Source organism: Cebus imitator, unplaced genomic scaffold (genome assembly GCF_001604975.1).
Source record: "Cebus imitator isolate Cc_AM_T3 unplaced genomic scaffold, Cebus_imitator-1.0 Scaffold131, whole genome shotgun sequence".
NCBI lineage: Eukaryota > Metazoa > Chordata > Mammalia > Primates > Cebidae > Cebus > Cebus imitator.
Genome location: NW_016107446.1, coordinates 3,171,071 through 3,194,970, shown reverse-complemented (window position 1 = coordinate 3,194,970; position 23,900 = coordinate 3,171,071).

Below are 23,900 nucleotides of genomic sequence, written 5' to 3'. Positions count from 1 at the left end.
CCAAACATGGGGAAACTGGGCCTGCAATTCCAGCATGAGGGAGCTGTTTTCTGAGGCAACAGCTGGGGAGTTCAGAACCAGGAGGTATTCTTCTGACAAGGGGGTTGTCAGTAAGAAGTGGGTGGTTGATGAGTCCTGGTCCTCTAAGGTTAGATGTGTTCTCTGAATTGAGAAAGAAATAGAGGCTTGCAGTTTATGGAGTAAATCTCTTCCCATTAGGGGATACTGGCATTCCAGGACCACCAAGAAGGAATGAGTTACTCTTTTATGGCCCAGATTTACTTCTCAGGTTTTTGTGACTGGGTATTTGCAGACAGTCCCTGTGGCTCCTTGAACTGTCATTCTTTTATTTGTGACCTGGCCCAAAGGTATTTTTAATACTGAGCAGTCTGCCCTGGTGTCAATAAAAAATTTTACAGGATGACCCCCTATTGTGGTGGTGACCATGGGCTCCTGGTGACCAAGGGAAAATGAGCCCCAGCCCCATCAGTCTTCCATTTCTTCCATGGCTAGGAGTTTTATTTTTGGTTTCTTGTCTTTTGGGGGGCACTCATTTTTCCAGTTTCCTGTCTGTTTACAATAGGCACACTGATCTCACTGCAGTGGGGCTCAGGCCCCCAAGTGAAGATGGCCCTTGTTCTTTTGGTTGATTTGTTGGGGAGGGGGACTTTCTCGTGCCTCCTGAAGGGTGGCTACCAAAATTTTTGCCTGTTTTTGGAAGCTTTATCAGCAGCATTTTCTCTATTATTAAACACCTTTTGGGCTATTTCTAAAAGCTGTGTGGTATTCATTCCTGCAAATCCTTCCAGTTTTTGTAATTTTCTCCAAATGTCTGGGGCTGCATGGGTTACAAAAGCCAAATTTAAGGCATGGCTATTTTTGGGTGCAGCTGGATCAAATGGGGTATAAATATATTAGGCCTCCTGGAGACACTCTAAGAATGCCCCTAAAGACTCATCAGTCCCCTGGAACACCTCCATGGTCTTAGATAAATTTATGGGTTTTTGTGCAGCTCCCTTAATACCCATGAGAAGATGCCAGTGAAAGTTGTCCAAAGACTGTCTACCCCTTGAGGAATTAGGGTCCCATTTGGGTCTATCATTAGGGAAAATTTCCTCCAACTGGCCCTTGGCCTTCTCCTCAGACTGGCCAGTGGAGGTGAGGAAGTATTTCCGTGCTTCCCTGTGGATATGGTCCCTCTCCTCCAAGGTATAAAGGGTAAGGAGGATTTGCTGGCAGTTGTCCCAAGTGGGGCAATGAGTCTGAAGTATAGATTTTACCAGGGAGGTCAGATCCTGGGGTTTTTCAGAAAATGGCAGGTTCCGAGCTTTCCAATTATACATCAGTGGTAGAAAATGGGACATAAACCAAAAATGGGGTTGATTGCTCACCACCAGCTGGAGGCAGTACCTCCCTTAAAGGAAGGAGGGGAGTAGCCTCCTCTCTCTGTTGTGACCAGAGTCTGGATGCTACAGGCGGTGACACAATGTGGGGAACAGAAGAAATAACAGTGGGTGACCTGGTTGGGACCAGAGGGTCGTCAGGTGGGGGGAGGAGGTGGGGAAAATCTTTTTCTCCAGACTAAGGCAAAACTTGAGGGGCTGAAGCTGAGGAGGGAGGCAACCAAGTGGTGCGGTTAAGGAATACCTTAAAGGCAGGGTCCTGAGCCATGTAGGATCAGAGCCATGGCAGTGGGTTAAGGACCAAGCCTAGCCACTCAATGTATGGGAACTGATCAATGTATGGGAACTGATCGGGGTGACCTGGGTTTCCTGTGATTACCCTCCAAATGGCCCGGATGATGTCAGAGTCCAGTGATCTTGTGGCTGGCCATTGAACATTAAAAGTTGGCCACTCCAGCTCACACAGGGTGTGGAGCCGGCCCTTGGCGAGGCAGACTCCATAATCACCAGAGAAGCCCAGGGAGAAATTTTAAGCATACGTTGTAAAGGAGTAGGTGGTTGGGAACGAGACGGTGAGTTCTCCATCCTGACTTACAAGAGGAAGTTTAAACCCAGCAGGGGCAGAAGTATTCATGGCCAGGGAGGGATGATTGAGAGAAACAACAAGCCAGAAGGATTATAACCAAGAAGAGAACAAAAAGGGTTAGAGTTAAAGCTACTTGCCATATGGAAGAATCTGATGAAATACCAGGCCGACACTTGCCTTCCTCTGCATCTGTAGCTGAGGTAACTCTGGTGCTTCCACTCGTTGAAAGCCTTGAGTTCGAATTTGGCCTTCTCGGTGAGTGGGGAGAGGAGAGCAATAAGGGCCAGGTCCTCGAGTCTCTGTACCTAGCGACAATGAGGAATTTCAGTGGTATGGGGCAGGGGACAGGGTCTGGCGGGGTATTTGGTATCAGATTCCAGGTCCACTGGGAACCAAAGTTCACTGGGGAGGGCTGGGAAGAAGCTCAGATGAGTGAAGGCTTGCCTAGCATAGGACTCAGGAGGACTGAGAAGGATGGAGAAAGTGTTTGGGTGGCAGAACAGGTGAGCCAGTAAGTGAACTAGGTGGCTGTTTTGGATCCACCACCTATTTATGGTGGAGGACAGCCAGACGTTTGGCCAGGGGCTGTGACAGTCCACTTGACAGCAGTCTCTATGGTGCCAGAACTTCCAGTCAATAAGGGAAGGTTCAGTCTAGTCCATAGCAAGATTTAATGGTTTTGAAACATTACGGACAATTTTGGGATGGCCATCCTAGACACCAGACAAATGCCTTAGTCGCAGGAGACAAAAGGTTTTTACTAATTGCTGTGAAAAATGTTTCCCCCAGTCACCTGGGACAATATCAGCAACCAGACATACGACAGCAAGACACAAAAGACACACAGAAATAGGAAGAGGGTGCCCTGTGAGGGACCACTCAGTTGTCCACCTGGCTGCTTCCCTTATGGGAATTTAGGCACCTCTTAACATTGGCAGGTCGGTATAAACCCACAACAAGGATCGGTCTGAGAGGAGCCCAATACTGCCCTAAGCCATATGAGGCCGCCACGGAACCGCAGGTTGGGACTCACTTATCCTCCGTAGTTGTTCACCATGGAGCCACAAATTGGAGATCCAAGGGCAGGCCCTTGGCCTCCTCATTCAATCCGCATACAGACACATACATTCACGCAGAGGCTCATACAGTTGTAATGAACCAGTGTCTATAGAAGGCAAATTCAGAGACCCATAATCCTGTCTTCCAGCATCTTGGACTTTTGGACAGGGTTAATGAAGGGATACCCTCATCAGGACTTGTCCCTTCCAGAGACCAGAGAGAAAGGGTCAGATCTGACTTACCTTCCCGGGATCTGAGACAATGGACACGAGGCCAAATTCTGTGGGCGAGGCAGCGGTTGATCTGTTCCTCTCCAGTGACCTACTGGGGTCCTAGAAGGTCTCAGGGGGTGCCTCCCCTGTAGTTCACTGTTTGTCATGGGAGGCCCAGAGTGAGCCTGGTCCATGCCTGGTGGCAAAAGAATTAATCTCACTGGGGCCTCCAAATGTTGTGCCAGAGTGAGTTTGAAACAGGAGCACCACACTTTGAGTTTGTTGAGAGTCCGTTTTAATGCCGGCGTCTGAGAGGTTTGAGCATTAGCTGACTCTCAGATGTAGGAATTAAAATGGATTCTCAACAAATTCAAAATGTGGTGCTCCTGTTTCACACTTCCTTGGGTACAACAATGTAGGAAAGAAATATTTTAAAAACAATATTCAGTGTAAGACTTGGCAGTGACAATTTACAGTTCCCAAGATTTGCACATTCTCCTTCCCCACTCAGGCTTCCACCATCATCTACGTCACTGATATTTTATGATGGATTTTCACTACAATAAAACCATAATAGTAGGTAGGAAATTTAACAATTTTAGAAGTGCAACCCTTTACATCTGAAAGACATAAGTTCAAGTCCTGCCCATGCCACATACCACGTTTTAACTTTGGGCAAGTTAATCTGACACTCCTTACCTTGCTACTAAAGATTCCATGTTGGCTAATTCCCTGTGATAATTTGGCTAGCCTTTGTCTCCTATTCCAGGGAGGTAGCCTCTAAACCCTTGAGATTTCATGAGTGGTGAGAGTGCCATTGTTACTCATGTGGGGCCTGATAGAATATACTAAAAAGCTGGGAGATGACTTAGGATAGGGGCTCTCATGCTAGAAAGATCAACCATGGAATTAGAGAGTTGGGGTTTTGTGACCAACGATATTGACGTAAACTCTGGGGAGGGAAGAAGGCTGGAGATTGACAGAGTTCATTCACATGGCTGGTGATTCAACCAATCATGACTACATATTGAAATCCCAATAAAAACACAGGACACTGAAGCGTGGTGAGCTTCCTGGTTGAGTATTCACAGTACCCTGTGTGTATTGTTAACATGGATGTGCTGGCAGGGTGATACATCCTGACTGCTCAGGAAAAGAACACCAGAAGCCTCATATTTGAGAGCCTCCTGACCTCACCTTATATGCCCTTTATTTTGGGCATCTTGATCTGCATCCTTTTTCCCTAATAAAACTGTAAACATAAGTACATTACTTTCCTGCATTCCATGTAACATTCTAGTGAATTATTAAACAAGAGGGAGTGCAAGAATCATTTGTATCCAGTTGGTTAGGAAGTAAAGGTGGCCCAAGAACCCTCAAGCTTGCAGCAGGCATATGAGGTGAGGGTGACCTTGTGGGAGACTCTGAATTCAACCTTTAAAATTTGGCCCAATTCCAGGTAGTGTCAGTATCAGCAGTCATTTCAGACTAGATTCCAAAAAACATTAAAAACAAATCTGATAAGCACTGTACTCTAGGGCAATGGTTCCCAAAGTGGGATTGCTAGAGGAGCCGTGTCCAGATTGCCTGAGAACAGGTTAGAAACACAGAATCTGGGTGCCAGCCAGAGTTCCTGCATCAGAAACTGTGGGCCTGGGCCTGGCACTTTGTGCTTTCATAAGCCCTCCAGGTGTTCCCGATGCACTCTTTGGTTTGAGAACAACTGCTCCAGCTGTTAGAGAATCTGGAGCTGGACAGCCTTTGTTTGCATGACTGTGCCACCACTGGTTATCTCAGTAATCTTGTGCAAGCTGCATAACCTGGCTGGGCCTTGGTTTCTCCTCTACAAAGATGGAGATGGTAATGTTAACAGAACACCTCTCTCCCCCTCTGCCATAGGGGTGTTGTGAGGAATAAATGACTTAGTACATACAAAGAATTTTGAGTAAGACCAGGAACATGAGGGTTTTGTTAAGTGTTGCAGTCATTAAGTGAAACAAGAATGCTGCTACTTGTCCTGTGGTGAAGATGAAATGGGATAACGTTTCTGGTGCATATTGCATGACTTGTTAATGATCACTGTTTTTAATTGTTTTCAACTCATTTTAGGCACATAGCAAATATCATAATTATTTCCCTGAAAAGCAAGTAGAGGTTACTTATGATCAAGCTGCTTGGAATTTCCCTAAGAAGAACAATCAATCCCACTCCTGATTCCTTGCCAAACCAAGGGGATCCCTATAACATACTACTAAGTGACTAAATGCCCTCGTGGGTACTGACTTCAAACTAATACTGAGAAGAAAACTGAAATTTGTACCTCACCATAGCTCAGCTGGCTGTTCAAGATCAAGAAATATATTTGTTTCTGCTTTAATCACCAATTATTGAACTGTTTGTGACATTTTATGATTAAAGCCAAGAAGTGCTCTGATTAATTTATTGACACTTTTGTATGAAAATTTATTTTTATTTTTGTTTTTTGCATGTAGAAATGTAGTGTCTCTCAAAGACTGGTCCACGGATGCATCTGCATTAAAATCCCCTGGGTTTCCTATGGTTAAAAAGAAAACAGTTTCTCAGTTTACATGAATGAAAACCTCAAGCATGCATGCTGAAGTTTGAGAACTATTGTTTTAGAAATAGCAGGATATTAGAAAACAAAACAAAATAAAAAACTAAGACTTCAAGAGGTGTTTCAAAACTAAAAAGAATTACGTTGAAAAATGAATGTTCCACCATTCATTGTCGCTGTAACCTTAGGCAGACTGCTTAATTTCTCTGGGCCTTAGTCTCTCCTCTGACATCGATTCAGAAGAGAGACATGAGAACTAGGATGAAGTTGAATGGAATGAAGTGGAATGGAAATGCATCAGAGTCTACAGAAGCCTGGGTCAGCCATTCTGTAGATGACACAGGCTGCCTTTTGTGAACTAAATTACAAGCCAAAACAGTTTCAGCTATAGTGGCTGAGATATGTTGAATTTTGCCTGTCCTTCCGCAGCACAAACCTCGCCAACCCTCTGATTATATCTATGTGGAACGGCCCATCAGGATTCTATATCATCACTCTTGAGAGAAATATTCATCTTTTAATGATCTGTTCTAAGTGCAAACACATGCCATGTGCCCTGCCTGCCATTTTTCCGAGAGTCACTTTAGAAATAGAGCACAAAGAAATCCCCTTGTTTCTACAAGTCTCCTAAAGGCCAGGCATGTCTGTACAATCCAGAGATAAAAATTGCTCTCGCTCACTTCAATGCATAAAAAAAGCAAAGATAATCTGCTGCTATTCTCATGGGTCTGGTAATGAGACTTTTTTCTTGAACAGGTGCAGTGAACAAAGCGTACTTAGACACACACACACACACACACACACACACACACACACACACATTGAGAGACTTATCTACACTTAAGAGACTTAGTGAGTTCTAAATAATTCATAGTTAAAAATAGGAAGACAGATGACTTGATCTTCAGATAGTTCACAAAACTCTTGTTAGAGTTTTGCTACTGTGAAACCTTTTTACTAGCCCTGTTAAAATGGAACTTGTCAATGCTTATCTAATTCTTTTCCCTGCTCTTCTCCAGGGGAGGTACAAATCAGCTATAAAACAGGAGTGGATACAAAAAGAGAACTGTCTGGTCGGTCATTGAATAAATGAGAATTATGTCTGGGATACTTTACCATCAGAAATCACGGAGCAAAGATGAGGCAATAGGGGCCAGTGTGTGTGCGTCTGTGTTGATGGGGTGGGTGAGGGTAGTGGGCTCAGAGATGGTAGGGCTATTGTATACAACAAGTTGGCTCATTAGGTGATCTGAAACGATTTTGCTACTGACGCCTAGAAATGGCAGATAAAATGTTACAAATATACTTTTAAATCCAAACTTAAGCTTGTAAGAAAATAAGAGAAATTCCCAAGGACCAAAAGAAAAAAAATTATAAACAACAGTGGTCAGTGGTCACCAAACAACAGCTGCTCTGGGAATTTTTCCAAACCTCAATTGCCAAGAGGCACACATTTAATGAACATAAATGTACCCAATCAAGATGAAAGATTAGAACCAGAAGTGAGGGAGGGGATAACGCCCAAAGGAAGCCTTAAATAAAAAGAAATTGTCATTGATAAAGGAAGAGAATGTGGAAGCTTATCTATCATGGTGTGGGCTTGGTGGGGAAAAATATATCAATAACTTCCCAGAAAATTTGATTCACAAGTCTTCCATAGAGATGGATTAAAAATTTGAATTTACATTTTTAATGTTCCCAATCCTGCAAATGTAAAAGTAACATAAAAGACTGAAAACCTCATTGAGATGTTTACACAAGCAAATACACAATTTATTTGGAGCCAGGTGGTATATATTCCCATTTTACAACACTATTAAACATGTGCTTACCATCCAAAATTATAGAACTTATGAGGACACAGACCACAATGAGCAAGAATGAACACAAACAACAAACAACAGGTCACCCCAGGGGCTTCAGATAATAAAAATAATACGGACATCAACTATAAAACAAGTATATTTCAAAATAACAAAAATTAAATGTAAACATGAGAAATGAATCAGATACTATCTAAGCCTATGCATAATTGAGGAGAAAATCTTAAAGAGGAAGACAGCTTGGATTTGGGGATTCCTCTGAGACTTAGTAATAGCAGTGTCTTTAAGATATTTAATCTGTTTCTGTATAAACAGACTGATCTTAAGATCTAATCTTTATCCTCTTGGTTTTCCTGTCTCCAGGCAGAAACTATCATATCACATTCTTATCACTCTGACAGACCAATGATGCCACTGCGTTTGGTACCTGCCTCTCTCAGAGAGATAATTGACAAGGAAGGCAGCTGTGGGGCTGGCAGCAGCGGGAGGCAGGTGAAGTTGGAGACATTCATTCCTTTGATCAATACCAGCTTTCAGGTTGGTGGGCTACTGGGAATCTTAGTTGGTTTCATAACAACCATGGGCCCAGGTCAGCAAACTCACACTTTGCTTATTTGTTCATTATCCTTTGATAATGGATATTTGGAAACACAAATATTTCCACTTTCAGAATGTGAATATTATTTGTATAGGATACAGTTGTTTGTTATACAAATATAATTAAAAATTAAGATATAGGTGAAGGGGGATGAAGGCAGCAAACCACCTTGCCAGGTATGTACCTATGCAGCAATACTTCATGATCTGCATATGTACCCCAGAACCTAAAGTATAATAATAAAAAAAAATTAAGACAATTAAGTAATTGAACTCTGTTTATCATTAACCATAACTTCAGTGCAGGTGAGAGTCAAGGTGGGGGCAGGAATAAGTGATAGGCACAGTTCACAAGCAGACAAAATTACAACACCACCAGATGTGTAGACCATGCTTTATGTCTGTGGGTGCTTACCTCCAGGAATTTCCCTAAAGGAAGTACTAAAACCAAAGCAAATCCAAGTAATTTTCATATGGGTAGAAATTAACCTGCAGTTACCCTGTAGATGTCCACTTATTTCCAGAGCTTTTACTGTACTAATCATTCTGGGAAAAGCAAACAAGAAAATCATGTCCTTTCACTATCTGTCTGTAATTAAAGCATTTATAATAAAATGTGCATAGGGAGAGGCCACTATTAGTAGATTTGAAAGAAAGGTTGTTAAATTACTTCTCAGATAGGAGGTTCATGTGAGATGACAGAATACCTTTTTCTTGCCTGAGAAAATGACACTTCCCAGGAATGTGCAGAGACATGAATCGTCACAGGGAGTTACTTCCCTAGTAATTGCTGTCTTTGTAAGAGGTCAGGCTGAACAACTTTTAATAGCCTCAGTCTGATGAGGGAAGATGGGGCTGAGAGGACTCCAACTAAGTCAATGTGGTATTTTATAAAGAGTATTTGTTGTGGGATTTTCAATAGTGAATTGCTGATTAGCATTAGCTAAGGTCAAAATAAAAGTGTATTATGAAAGAAAATAGAAGATAAGGTGAGAAAATTTTTTTTTTTATTTTTCCTTTATATAGATGTCATTGGAAGCTGTTTGGGAGAGTGTTGCTATTATTTTTGAGATGTTGCATAACTCTTTAAACCCAGTTGTCCTTTTTAACTTTGAATTTTATGCAGCCTTCGGCACATCTTATAATTACTCAGACATGATACCAAGTTTCAAAAGCAGCAAAAGGTTTTGTGCTAATATTCATACTTCTACCCCTGTGTGAATTAGGTTTATAATTATTGATATTGTTCAATATTTATTGAGCATCACATTCTTAGCTAATAATCAATGATATCAATTTAGTGAGTACAGAAAAGAAGTCTTGGGCTTTTCCTTTGGGGGAAGTTGCAATGATGGTGGGTACCAGTGGACCTCAAGCTGGCTGATCTGGACTTGCTGAATGAAGATCATTGGTGATCTGCATAACAAACTACTCTAGTGGACTTAACAAAATCCTCTCCCACTTGCCCAGCTTTACTCTTAGAATATTGCTTTGTTAACTCAGTGGCCCTGTGCTCTCTTCAATGGTGATGGGTTTTCATGGCCTGTGCCTCCTTCTGCCCCTGCAGCTTGAGGTGCTACCATGGAGGTCATGCCCAGCTTGAGATTCTACTTCTACATAATCCACAGGAAACCAGCCTTTGGAAAGTTACTGAAGTCCTCTATGCTCCAATGTAATTAGCTGTTAAACTAGAAGCAACATACACTGACTCAGTTATCTTACAGGTGAGGCTATCCTCCTGTGAGGATAAAGTGAAATAAATGGCACATAAGTACTTCCCTTGAGAACCTCAGAGTTCTAGACAAGCAAAGCCATGGTGACATATTTTCCTTTCTTCTCCTGTAGCAACTAATCACAATCTCCTTCCACTGAGAAGGGAGTGTGGGCTCTGCCTCTGGTTCGCCAGCTGGGAGGAAATAGTGCAGCCTGCCTTTCTGAGTGGGCCAACCAATGTCAGCCTCACATTGTAACCCTTGATTTCCTCAACTTTAAAATGAGGATAATGCTATTTTCACTGGGTTTTTATAAAAATTAAGGTGATAAAATGTGCATAGGGCCAGTCATATATAGCTACTTTCAGGTCTAGGGTGTGGGGCTTTTAAATGGAAAATATCACCAGAGCACCTTTTCTTCAATGAAGTCCTATGGATTGCTTCATATGTTCATGACCACCAAACACTATTCACAGTAGAGGTGCATTAAGAATCACAGCTCACTCCACTACCTTTCCATGAAAGCTGTGAAATGTTGCAAGTTTTCTGGACCTAGAAGACATGCCTTCCCACTGAGCCATGGATGGCTGTGCTAGGGTTTGGACTGCGCTACTCTAGGAGGGAGAAGTTCTCTGTGCTGCCTCCTACCCTGGCAGCCCACTCCTGTTCCTTGTGCAGGGCCAGATCTTGGTCCATCTCACAAGCCCACCTGCAGGCTAAGTAGGTCAGGTACACAAAGGGTGAGACTTGCCCTTAGCCCAAGAAGATTCTTTTAATGATTGACAGAAAGTAGACCCCTGGGCCAAGGAGATTCATTTACTCCCTCTCTCAGCCTTGCATAAAGCCAAGGAGGGTTTCCATCTGTAACTCCTGAGACTTTGCCCCTGGCCACTGCCCAGGGCCTGAGGGATTTAACTCACAAAGACTGCACCTGGATGAGAGGCTCCTTGTGCAAGCTTTGCTGTTCCCCAACTGAGGCTAGCCCACCAGTGCCTGTCATGTCTTCACCATGCATCTTTTTACATGCTCATTGCCCATAGTGTATTCTCTTTGGAGTAATATCTATTCAAGTTTTTTGCTTATTTTAAAATCAGATTATTTGTTTTGTTGTTGTTGAATTGTAGTAGTTATTAATATATTGTGGATGTTAATCCATTGTCAAGTATATATCTGCAAATATTTTCTCCCATTTTGTAGGTTGCCTCTTTACTCCATTTATTATTTCCTTTGCTGCACTGAAGTTATTAATTTTGATGTAGTCTGATTTTCCTTTACTTTTATCTCTGTCCTTTAGTGTCATATCAAACAAATTATTATAATATACAATGCCATAAAGCTTTTCCCCTGTTTTCTTTTAGAAGTTTTATAGTTTTGGGTCTTTCATTTAGGTCTTTGATCCATTTTGAGTCAATTCGTGTATATAATACAGCATGTTATAAGATAGGATGAATTCACCTTCATTCTTTTGTGGATATCCAGTTTTCCCAACCCCATTTCTTAAAGGCACTGTCCTTTTTCAGCAGGATGGTTTTGGGACACTTGTGGAAATCATTTGACTATAAATGTGAGGGTGTATTTCTGGTTTATCTATGTATATAATTCTGTTTTTATGCCAGCACCACACTATTTTGACAACCATAGATTCAGATTAAGTTTTGAAATCAGTCAATGTGAAACCTCCAACTTAGTTCCTTTCATTTTGAAAGATAGTTTTGGCTATTTAGAGTCCCTTGGGATTCCATACAAATTTTAGGGCAGATTTGTTTGTTTTTGCAAAAACTGCTGTTGGAATCTTGATAGCGATTACATTAAGTCTGTAGATTGCTTTGGATAATACTGACATTTCAATAATATTTAGTTCCAGTCTAGAAACATGGCATGCATTGTTATTCATTTGTATCATTAAGTTCTCTCAGCAACACTTTGTTGTTCTCAGTGTACAAGGCTTTTATTTCCTTGGTTAAATTTATTCCTAGGTATTTCATTTATGTGATTTTAAACTAAAGCAAATTAAAATTTCTTAATTTCCTTTTTTGGTTGTCTATTGATTGTATGGAAAACACAACTGATTTTTGCAGGTTGATTTTCTACCCCAAAACTTGGCTGAATTTGTTTATTAGTTCTAACAGGGGTGTGTGTGTGTGTGTGTGTGTGTGTGTGTGTGCGAGAGAGAGAGAGAGAGAGAGAGAGAAAGAGAGAGAAAATTCTTTATGGTTTTCTACATGTAAGATAATGTCCTCTACAAACAGAGATAATGTTACTTATTCCTTTCCAATTTGGAGTCTTTTTCTTCTTGTCTAATTATGCTAAGTAGAACTTTCACGTGAGAACCAGTAAAAGCAGGCATCCTGTCTTTTTTCTGATCTTAGATAATTTTAGTCTTATACCACTTAGTATACTGTTAATTGTGAACTTGATATGTTTTGGCTCTGTTCCTCACCCAAATCTCATCTTGAATTGTAATCTTCACATGTCAAGGAAGGAACCTGGTTGGAGGTGACTTTATCATGGGAGCAGTTTTCTCCATGCTGTTCTCCTGATGGAGAATTCTCATGAGATCTGATGATTTTATACATGTTTGGCAGTTCCTCCTTTAAACTTTTTCTCTTACCTGCCATCCTGTAAGATATACCTTGCTTCGCTTTTGCCTTCTGCCATGATTGTCAGTTTCTGGAGGCCTCCCCAGTCATGTGGAACTGCGAGTCAATTAAACCTCCTTTCTTTATAAATTGCCCAGTCTCAGGTATGTCTTCACATAAGTGTGAGAACAGACTAATTTAGGGCTGTTTACATATGGCCTTTGTTATATTTAGGTCGTTTCCTGATATTCCTAGTATGTTGAATGCTTTTATCATGAAAGTATGTTGATTATTATCTACTGACCTTTTTGCATCTATTCAGATAATCATGTAGTTTTTTTTCTCTTAAATGTATAATTTGGTTTGCTGTATTGATTGATATTTGTATATTGAAATATTATTGCATCCCAGGAATAAATTCCACTTGTTTATGGTGTATCTTTTCAATGTTCTGTTGAATTATATTTGTGAGCATTTTGTTGAGAATATGTACTGCAATATTTATCAGGGAGATTAATCTATAGTTTTATTTTCTTGCAGTGTTTCGTCTTCAGTATTACAGTAATGGTCTCCTCATAGAATAGGTTTGGAAGTGCACTCTATTAAAATTTTTGAAAGAGGTTGAAGATGGTTGTTATTAGTTCTTCTTTAAGTGCTTGCTAGAATTCACCAGTGAAGCCATGGTCTTGGGCTTTTCTTTGTTGGGAGGTGTTTGATGAGTGATTCAATCTCCTTAATTTATTTATAAGTCTGTTCAGATTTTCTATTTCAGTCTTGGTACATTGTATGTTTCTGGGAATGTATCCATTTCATGAAGATTATCAAATTTGCAGGCATATAATTGCTCATAGTATTCCTTATAGTCTTTCTATTTTTGTAAAATCAGTTGTATCATCTTTTTAATGTAAGCATTTATTTTTATGAATTACCTTATAAGGAATGCTTTCACTGCATCTTATTAATTTCAGTATTTTTTTCACTCATGTCAAAGTATTTTATAAGTTCTCTTGTGATTTCTTCTGTAATTTATCGGTTGTTTAATATTCTGTTGTATATTTCCCATATTTTGTGAATTTCCCAATTTTACCTCTGTTATTATGTCTATCTCTATTCCATTATTTTTGGAAAAGATGTTTTTTATTACTGGAATCTTTTAACATTTTTTGAGACTGGTTTTATGATCTCTATTAGAGAATGTTCCCATGTATACAGAAGAATGTGCACTCTGCTCTTCCTATGCTTCAGTAGCATACAGGGCTTTGGTTCTTACTGCAGCTTTTTTATTATGGCTGCTTTAAAATCCTTGTCATAATTCCAACATCTGATTCAGCTGATTGTCTTATCTCACTCATATTTTAAAATTTATGATTCTTAGTATGAGTGAATTTCCAAAATAAAAGTATTTGTTGAGGTATGAGATATATTTTATATAATCTAAATACTAGCTTTTATCATATGTAAGTGATTGGGACACTTTAGATATTGAATATTAGATTATGTAAACCCAGACCTTACTTAATATTCTTTTTTTGTCAGGCACTCCCCTGTTGAAGTGTGGTGTGGTGGTTAGCAGGTGTGTATGCTCAGCTTCCCAGCCAGCCTTGCCAGCACCAGTGGAGAACTGTTTTCTACTGCCTTGTGGTAGATGGGCAGGGTTGGCGTTCAGCTCCTTCCTCAGGCCCACTGACATCTTCCTGGTAAAAGCAGGGTACTAACTAGCTACACTATGTTTGCTCAAAAAGAAGATATAAGAGCAACTCTCCTTGGATTCTGCTGCTACCAAGAAGGGAGAAGCTAGTATTACCCACAGGACTTTATTGGTGCAGGTTTGAGGCAGAAGCTCAGCTCCCACTGAGGCTGGCTGACAGTGGAGTATGGGGAGTGAAACCAGTGGTAATTCACCCGGTTAAATCCTGCTGCTGGGTGGAAGCAGATACTCAGTTCACTACTATACTCTGCTGCTATTATCCTATCTGGGGAGTCAGTGCACTGCTGTTTCTTAAAACCAGGATAGAGCAACTCCACACACAGACCCACACTACCACCAGGCACTGGGATTCAGTGGCCTGCTTTGACAAGCGGATAGGGAGAAAGATCACTTCCTGCTTAGTCCTGCTAAAACCAGTGAGGGAAGGTATGGTTTTTCTTTTGGTTTTTGGCTGCAGTAGGAGAGATTATTGTCAGAGAGGGTTTCTGTTGTTAGGCCACCCTTTTCCAGTCTTTTAGATGGAAGAATAGGCTTTTCTTAAGATCCTTTTTCTTTGTTCAGAAATTACGACTGGCATTTTTGGTTGGTGGTTCTGCAGAGCTTTGTCTAGGATCTGTGGACACAATAAGGAGACTCAGGGAATTCATCTTTGTGTTGCTCCTGAAGTCCTCAGGTCCCTAGGAACTCTATCCTTTTTTTTTCCGCTTTTTTCCATCTTCCTATGCTTATTTGTTGTGTTATGTCCACGATTTTTTTTTTTTTTTTTTTGAGACAGTGTCTCACTCTGTTGCCCAGGCTGGAGTGCAATGGCACGATCTCGGCTCACTTCAACCTCCACCTCCCAGGTTCAAGAGATTCTCATGCCTCAGCCTCACAAGTAGCTGGGAATAGAGGCATGTACCACCATGCCCATCAAATTTTTGGGGTTTTAGTAGAAAATAGGGTTTCATCACGTTGGCCAGGCTGTTTTTGAATTCCTGTCCTCCAGTGATCTACCCTCCTTGGCTTCCCAAAGTGCTGGGATTATAGGCATGAGCCATCACACTGGCCATAAGTCCACAATTTTTAGTAGAGGAAGGATCTAAGAGAAATAGGTTACTCCATTTCGGTATAACTTGAAGTCTAAGTAGAGTACAGATGTCTGCTATTTCCTACCGGTGGAGTTATCTTCGTTTCCTGAAGAAGATATTAGTGATTTCATCTAAAGCCTTAGGTGATAGATAAATAGACAGATAGATAATAGATAATCATGCATATTGGGACAATTTGCAAGGTGTTAATTTGTGAGACAATGTTGATACTGGAAAAGCAGTAACCGTGAGGGGATGTATCACAGGGTGAAACATAATGTAGAAGAGAGAAGATAGAAGACTCATTCTGAAGAAGGCTAGCATGTCACAGAAGACAGGATTGATAATTATCAGGTCTTGACTCAAAAATATAATCCTTTTCACTGACTGTGTACTTACCATTTGCCAGCATTGAAGTAGGCACTTTATATATATTATTTCTCTTAATGCCAACAAAGTAGTGTTTATTTCCTTTTGTAAACTGAGATTGATGCTGGAAAAGGTACCTGGTTGGTATCTCATTTTGGAGAAAACAGGAATTTGAGCTCTCATCTACCTGACTCCAGAACCAGTGCTCGTCCTCAACACCCCATCCTTAGTTGTTTGCTGGCATTGAGTGAGTGTCTCCTAACCCTGTATCATGTTGCCCGTGTGAATGCCCCACCTGAGAATCCAGCCTCCCCATTTCCTCAGCTTTCTGTCCCCAGTGGCCTCCACCTCTAGCCCTCTTTGGTCATCCTTTCCCGTTACCACATATTGGACCTTAACATTGCTTGGAACTGCCCCACTTCTGGGATACCTTATCTAGGAGTCTTAGTTTCTGATGCCACTCTACAATTGCATGTGTTCATTTTTCAACTCCTTTACTCCTCTAGAGCCTCTGGGGCCTGTGACCTGTCTCCCATTGTCTGCCCATGCACAGCAGCTCAATTTGTTCTTTACCTCTTTCTCTGTCTCTGTAGTTTTTTGTGGCCCCTCACTCCCACTCTCTTGTATCAATATTTTCAATTCTCTTGCCTGGCAGTGCTTATCTTATTGGTCTCGAACTTCCTGGTCTGGATGAGCCCTGCTGCTTAGAATCACTCTGCCTTTCCTTGGAAGGCTGAGAGCTGCTAGAGAATATCACATAATCACTCAGTCAGAACTATTACAGACCCACAGTCTCCACCAATCCCATTGGAGGCTGATGCTACTTATGCATTTCCCTTTCTCCATAGCTTAGTTTTTATTTCTTCCAGACTTTAATTGTTTTGCTTTCTGATCAGTGGGCCTCTTATTTTCTAGAGGAAACTGAAGCATGGGGTACATGTGAAGAACATGCAAGATTGTTGCATAGGTACACACATGGCAGTGTGATTTGCTGCCTTCCTCCCCTTCACCTATATTTGGCATTTCTCTCCATGCTCTCTCTCCCCACCTCCCCATCCCCCGTCCCTCCCCCATTTCCCCCCAACAGGCCCCAGTCTGTAGTGCTCCCCTACCTGTGTCCATGTGTTCTCATTGTTCAACACCCGCCTATGAGTGAGAACATGCAGTGTTTGATTTTCTGCTCTTGTGTCAGTTTGCTGAGAATGATGGTTTCCAGGTTCATCCATGTCCCCACAAAGGACACGAACTCATCATTTTGATGGCTGCATAATATTCCATGGTGTATATGTACCATATTTTCCCGGTCCAGTCTATCATCGATGGGCATTTGGGTTGGCTCTAGGTCTTTGCTATTGTAAACAGTGCTGCAATGAACATTTGTGTGCATGTGTCCTTATAGTAGAACGATTTATAACCCTTTGGATATATACCCAGCAATGGGATTGCTGGGTCAAATGGAATTTCTATTTCTAGATCCTTGAGGAATCGCCACACTGTCTTCCACAATGGTTGAACTAATTTACACTCCCACCAACAGTGTAAAAGTGTTCCTATTTCTCCACATCCTCTCCAGCATCTGTTGTCTCCAAATTTTTTAATGATTGCCATTCTAACTGGCATGAGATGGTATCTCAATGTAGTTTTGATTTGCATTTCTCTAATGACCAGTGATGATGAGCATTTTTTCATATGTTTGTTGGCCTCATGTATGTCTTCTTTTGTTAAGTGTCTGTTGATATCCTTTGCCCACTTTTGAATGGGCTTGTTTGTTTTTTTCTTGTAGACCTGTTTTAGTTCTTTGTAAATTCTGGATTTCAGCCCTTTGTCAGATGGGTAGACTGCAAATTTTTTTTCCCATTCTTTTGGTTGCCAATGCACTCTAATGACTGTTTCTTTTGCCGAACAGAAGCTGTGGAGTTTGATTAGGTCCTATTTGTCTATTTTGGCTTTTGTTGCCGATGCTTTTGGTGTTTTGGTCATGAAGTCCTTGCCTACGCCTATGTCCTGAATGGTTTTGCCTAGATTTTCTTCTAGGGTTTTTATGGTGTTAGGTCTTATGTTTAAGTCTTTAATCCATCTGGAGTTAATTTTAGTGTAAGGCGTCAGGAAGGAGTCCGGTTTCTGCTTTCTGCATATGGCTAGCCAGTTTTCCCAACACCATTTATTAAACAGGGAATCCTTTCCCCTTTGCTTGTTTTTTTCAGGTTTGTCAAAGATTGGATTGTTGTAGATATGTTGTGTTGCCTCTGAGGCATCTGTTCTGTTCCATTGGTCTATATGTCTGTTTTGGTACCAGTACCATGCTGTTTTGATTACTGCAGACTTGTAGTATAGTTTGAAGTCTGGTAGTGTGATGCCTCCTGCTTTGTTCTTTTTGCTTAGAATTGACTTGGCTATGCAGGCTTTCTTTTGGTTCTATATGAAGTTTAAGGTGGTTTTTTCCAGTTCTGTGAAGAAGGTCATTGATAGCTTGATGGGAATAGCGTTGAATCTGTAAATTATTTTGGGCAGTATGGCCATTTTCATGATATTAATTCTTCCTAACCATGAACATGGAATGTTTCTCCATCTGTTTGTGTCCTCTCTTATTTCGTTGAGCAGTGGTTTGTAGTTCTCCTTGAAGAGGTCCTTTATGTTCCTTGTTAGTTGTATTCCTAGGTATTTTATTCTCTTTGTAGCAATTGTGAATGGCAGTTCGTTCTTGATTTGGCTCTCTTTAAGTCTGTTATTGGTGTATAGGAATGCTTGTGATTTTTGCACATTGATTTTGTATCCTGAGACTTTGCTGAAATTGCTTATCAGTTTCAGGAGATTTTGGGCTGAGACGATGGGGTCTTCTAGATATACAATCACGTTGTCTGCATGTAGAGAAAATTTGACTTCCTCCTTTCCTATTTGAATACGCTTTATTTCTTTTTCTTGCCTAATTGCTCTTGCTAGAACTTCTAGTACTATATTGAATAGGAGTGGTGAGAGAGGGCATCCTGGTCTAGTGCCAGATTTCAAAGGGAATGCTTCCAGTTTTTGCACCTTCATTATGATATTGGCTGTTGGTTTGTCGTAGATAGCTTTTATTATTTTGAGATACGTTCCGTCAATGCCTAGTTTATTGAGGGTTTTTAGCATAAAGCGCTGCTGAATTTTGTCAAAGGCCTTCTCTGCATCAATTGAGATAATCGTGTGGTTTCTATCTTTCATATGCTTAGAAAAAAAGAATTTTAATGCTCTCTTTTGTAACTTATACATTCCTGCTTTTCTCCCTTCTCTACTGGGATTTTTGTCTTTTTTTGTGAATTTGTAAGAGTTCTTTATATTGTGGATATTACTCCTTTGTTATATATTATACAAATATGTTCTATCCACCTACAGTTTACATTTAGATTTGTGACTTATCTCTTTTAATCCCACAATAAGTGAATTAACATAATAGATTTTCTTCCATTTCTAGGATAAACTTTCTGGCTTTCCAAAACCTTTTATCACTATTCCTGTTTGGTTCATGTCGCACTCTGTGGCTTGTTCCTATTCTAGGTTAAATCCAGAAACTCACCCTCTTAACCCCGTGTCAGCTAGGACACAGACTTGTAAGCTACACTCAGCTGATTACATGATCCTAGTAAGACACAGTCACAAGAGAGCGTCAAGAGGCAGGGCTATGGGAGAGTCCACTCTGCAGAGCATGGCAGAGCAGAAATAGCCAGCTTTTAGGGACAGCAGTGAGGCCATCCTAGAGCAGGGACTCATTCCCAGGGTTGTTGGTATTGGTGGCAGTTTGCATGTCCAGGAGTGGTAGAAGAATTCCAGGGGAACAGTTCAGGCTGTTAACTTAGAAACTCTTCCTGATGTTATAGACACCAAACTTGATTCTAGGGGCTACTGGGTACTCTTTATTACATTACTCTTCAGCCTTAACTAATTGGCCTAAGTCTCTTATTTGCAATAAAAACTCTGATTGATACAGTCATAATATTCTATCATTTTAAAGTACAGATTGATTTGTTTTGATAATGTTTTTCTTCCTTTTTCCCTCCCTCCTCTCCCTGCATTTTTTCCTTTCTGTTTTTAAATTCTATTAGCCAATATGTTTTTGTTTTTGTCTTCTGTTCTTGTGCTGTATTAGTTTGGTATCAGGCTGTGCCTAGCTATATTTATCTTTTACATGAGAAGAGTGCCTTGCCACCTTCCAAAACAATTTTTATAAGGGGAGAACCGTTAATATTTTGAGAATTTGGTAGAAATGTCTCATAGAATTCTCTGGAACAGTTCCTTTAGGATGGTAATGGTAAGTCTTTGATTAGCATTTTAATTTCCCTTATGTTATTATCTATTTAGTTTTCTCACTACCTAAGATTTTACAGTTTAATTTAATATTTTAAATTTATTGGTATTAAGTTGAATATAGACGTTTCTAATCAATTCTTAAGTCTCTATTATATTGGTAGCTGTTGCCTCACTTTCTAATTTTTTTCTTTGTTTATAGATTCTGTATATTTTTTATTTTTCTGATCCCACTTGCCAAACCATTTTGAATATATTAATCTTTTTACTAGCTATATGATCTTGGGAAACTCACTTAAACTGTACATACCACAGTTTTCTCATTTGAAAAATCAGTGTAATAATGTATTTATTTTGTGCATGTTTTGTTGAACTGTTAAAAGATTAATATATAATGTTTGGAACAGTACCTGGGAAAATAGCCCTATATAAACGGTAACGGTGGTTACTGTTTTAAGGGATTACATTTTGCAACAATGTGGATAGAACTGGAGAACATTCTGTTAAATGAAATAAGCCAGACACAGAAAGACAAAAACTGCATGTTCTCAGTCATATATGGGAGCTAAGAAAATTGATCTCATAGAAGTAGTGAGTGGAGTGATGGTTAGTGGGGGCTGAGAAGGGTAGCGGGGAAGGCAAGGGAACAAAGAGGAGATGATTAATGGGTAAAAAAATGAAGTTCAATAGGAGGAATAAGATCTAGTGAGTGGTGGCACAGTAAGGTGACTATGATTAACAATACTTTATTGTGTATTGGAAACCCATAAGCATGAACAACTATTATGTGCCCATAAAAATTAAAAATAGTCACATTTTGCTTTCAATAACTATTTCTACTTTGGGGGAAAATTTATATTTAACTGTCTGATTTTCTCTTTTTAAATTATTTTTATTGTATTTAATTAGTTTATTTATTTTTAGAGATAGGAACCTTGCTATGTTGCCCAGGGGTGAACTGGAACTCCTAAGCTCAGGGGCCTCTCACCCACCTGGCCCCTGCCCACAGCGGAGCAGCTAGGACTACAGGTGCACAACAGAGAACCCAGCTAAAATTACTCTTTTTTTTTTTTTCTGTTTGAATTATATTATGTTTTTCCTTCTAAATTGTGAAGTTTAAACTTTTGTTCAGTTCATCAACCTTACCTGTTTCCTAATGAATACATTTAAGATTCTATACTTTTCTTAAAGTGTCACTTGGCTATACAGCAAATTTTTATGCATTGTGATCTTATTTTTCAGGTCTAGAAAGTCTGTACTGAGGTTTGTTTCCTCCTCATCTCGCATTACACTTTCTCCTCTTCAATGCACAAGTCAATTGAAGAGCAAGCTTGGCTGGTTCCATCTCCTACAGACCTCTCATATCTTCCTCCTCACTGCCCCTCAAGGCCATTGCTTTCCTTCCTGCTTGCAGCATCTCTTCCCCTGCAGTATCTCACTGGTCCCTTAAAGCTAACCCGGCCTCCAGTTTTCCGATTTTGTCTTCTCCATCTCATCATCCATGCATCACCATTTATGGCGAGCTTTATAAAAATAGAAATTTGATCACATACTCAGTTGCCTAAAAGGCGTCATGGTTTCCAGCCTGCCACAAGAAGTGCTTGTGCATTCTATACAAAGCTTCTCACTCTCTAGGCTCCCGCTTTTCATCATCAGACTTTATTGCTATTTTTTTCATCACTGACCTCTATAAATTCACTTGCTGGTCCAAAAAATAAACTCTACGCTTTCATATTTACCTACTTTTGCACAGTACTTCTTTTTTTTCTGGAGAATTCCAACTTTGATCTGAAGCCTCAGGTCTAAGTTTACCCCTTTTGTGAAGTTTTCATTGACCATTGACTTTTCCCCCTCGTTTAGAGTTACATGTTCCTCTTAGTCCACCTAGGCTGACAAAGCTAGGTAGCTTATGAACAACAAAAGTTAATTCTCATTCTCACCAGGAAGTTTAAGATCAGCAGATTTGGTGTCTGATGAGGGCTTGCTTCCTAGTTCATAGACATCTGTCTTCTTATTGTGTGCACACATGCTGGAAGGAATGAGGAAGCTCTCTGACACCTGTTTTATAAGGACACCAATGCCGTTTACTGGAACTTGCAATCTAATCACCTTCCAAAGGCCCCACCTTCTAATACTATCACTTTGAGTGTGAGAATTTTAAATATATGAACGTGGAGATGTGAGAGACATATTCAGCCCATTGCAGTGCCTTTTCATGCCCTTTTGTACATTAATTACAGCATGTCTCACTGTACAATTTATTCTTCATATGTTTTTCTCCCCCATACGTTTGTGAGCTCCTTGTGGGTAGAGACTGGGTCTGATTATTTATTTTTGTAGCTTCAGCACCTAGTATAATGTTCAGACACATAGTAGATGTTAATAAATTTTGAAAAATATTAAATAATGAACAAACAAGTACCACATGGGTTAAGATAATAAATTGGATCTTTTGGTTGAGCTAGGTTGTGTCTATTATGATGAGGGAGTCAAGTTCTCATGCATAAACAAAATGCATTGAATTGTGCCTTAGAATAAATTATTGTATTGCCAGTTAAGTCACATATGTGTGTGTTTATAAAGATAAGGGTATTTGGCATAATTCATTTAGCAAAAACAGTAATTACATTACATTATTAATAATATTTCTTTCATTCCCTATGATGATATTGAGCAAATCTAATAAATCTTGAGTGGGTGTGGGTTACAGAATTGGATGTTCTTCCTGCTTTCTCAGAGTTACAAGGAGTCAGGGCTTAAAGAAATATAAACTTCACTCTTGGCCCTTCCATGGTCAGTGGAAGATCTTTTGATTGGTGTCACCTTGGCATGAGTCATTAGAGCCTTGCCTGAATTTGCTCATCTATACTGATTACCATAGCTCATCACATTTATGGTGCCTCCCTCTCTGAACCACTCCTTTGAAGAAGTAAGACATTCCATGCCTGTTTCCTTTTTACTTTCATTGCTTTCCTTTAAGAGCTTTATATGCAGGAAAATAGCTGAAATATACATACACTGAAGCAATCCATAACATGTCGTCCTATTGGAGGATGCCACACTGTGTTTTGCTCTTCATGGTATGTTGTCCATGAATTTCTCTACTATAGTTTGTTAGCCTATTATTCTTTCAGGAAACCCTAGCATAGGTTATTTTGTCATGTTTTCTTAATGACAGTTGTCTTATGAGAATACCCCTTTTCATTCTCTTCTTGCCCTCTTACTATCCATGGTCAAAGTCTTCTGTTCAAGAGAGAGCGTGTTCATTATAATTGGGAACATTCTAATAGGTATGATGGTTACATGAATTTAAAAACTTGCATCAGGAACACTCTGTGCAGTTGAAAGACTAAAAAGCCTCAGGAAAAAATAAAGCAATTCAGCCTCCCAGCCTAGCATCTGGGATACAGTAGGGATGTAATAGTATTTTACAATCATATGTATGAAGATACAATCACTTAACTTGAATCAAAAACTATCTCTCAAAATATAGTTGCTTATTCTCTGCAGGGGTAAATATGTCTTTAAAGTAGAAAAAAGTAGACCCATAACTGAAAAGAGTCATATTTCTCCTCTCCTGACTCCTCAAGGACCTTCTTTGCACACATGTGACATTTCTTGGTCCCAGGGCTGATGGTGGGCTGACAGATTTCCTGTCAGACTTGAGGTTGGAAGGTCTCCCTCTAGGCTGTTATAAAATGTCAGAATTGACACATCTCCAGAAAAAATTTTGAAGCAAATGCAGAAAGCTATTTTTCAGCCATACAGTTTTAAAAATTCATGAGTTCTTGAATGTATACTGTTTTGTAATTTTGAGATTAAAATGGTTGATTATGAAATATTATTTAGAATATTATTTGGTCAGACTATTTCATACTGGTATTGCTTTTAAAAATTAAATAATTAATCAACTGATTAAATGTTTAATT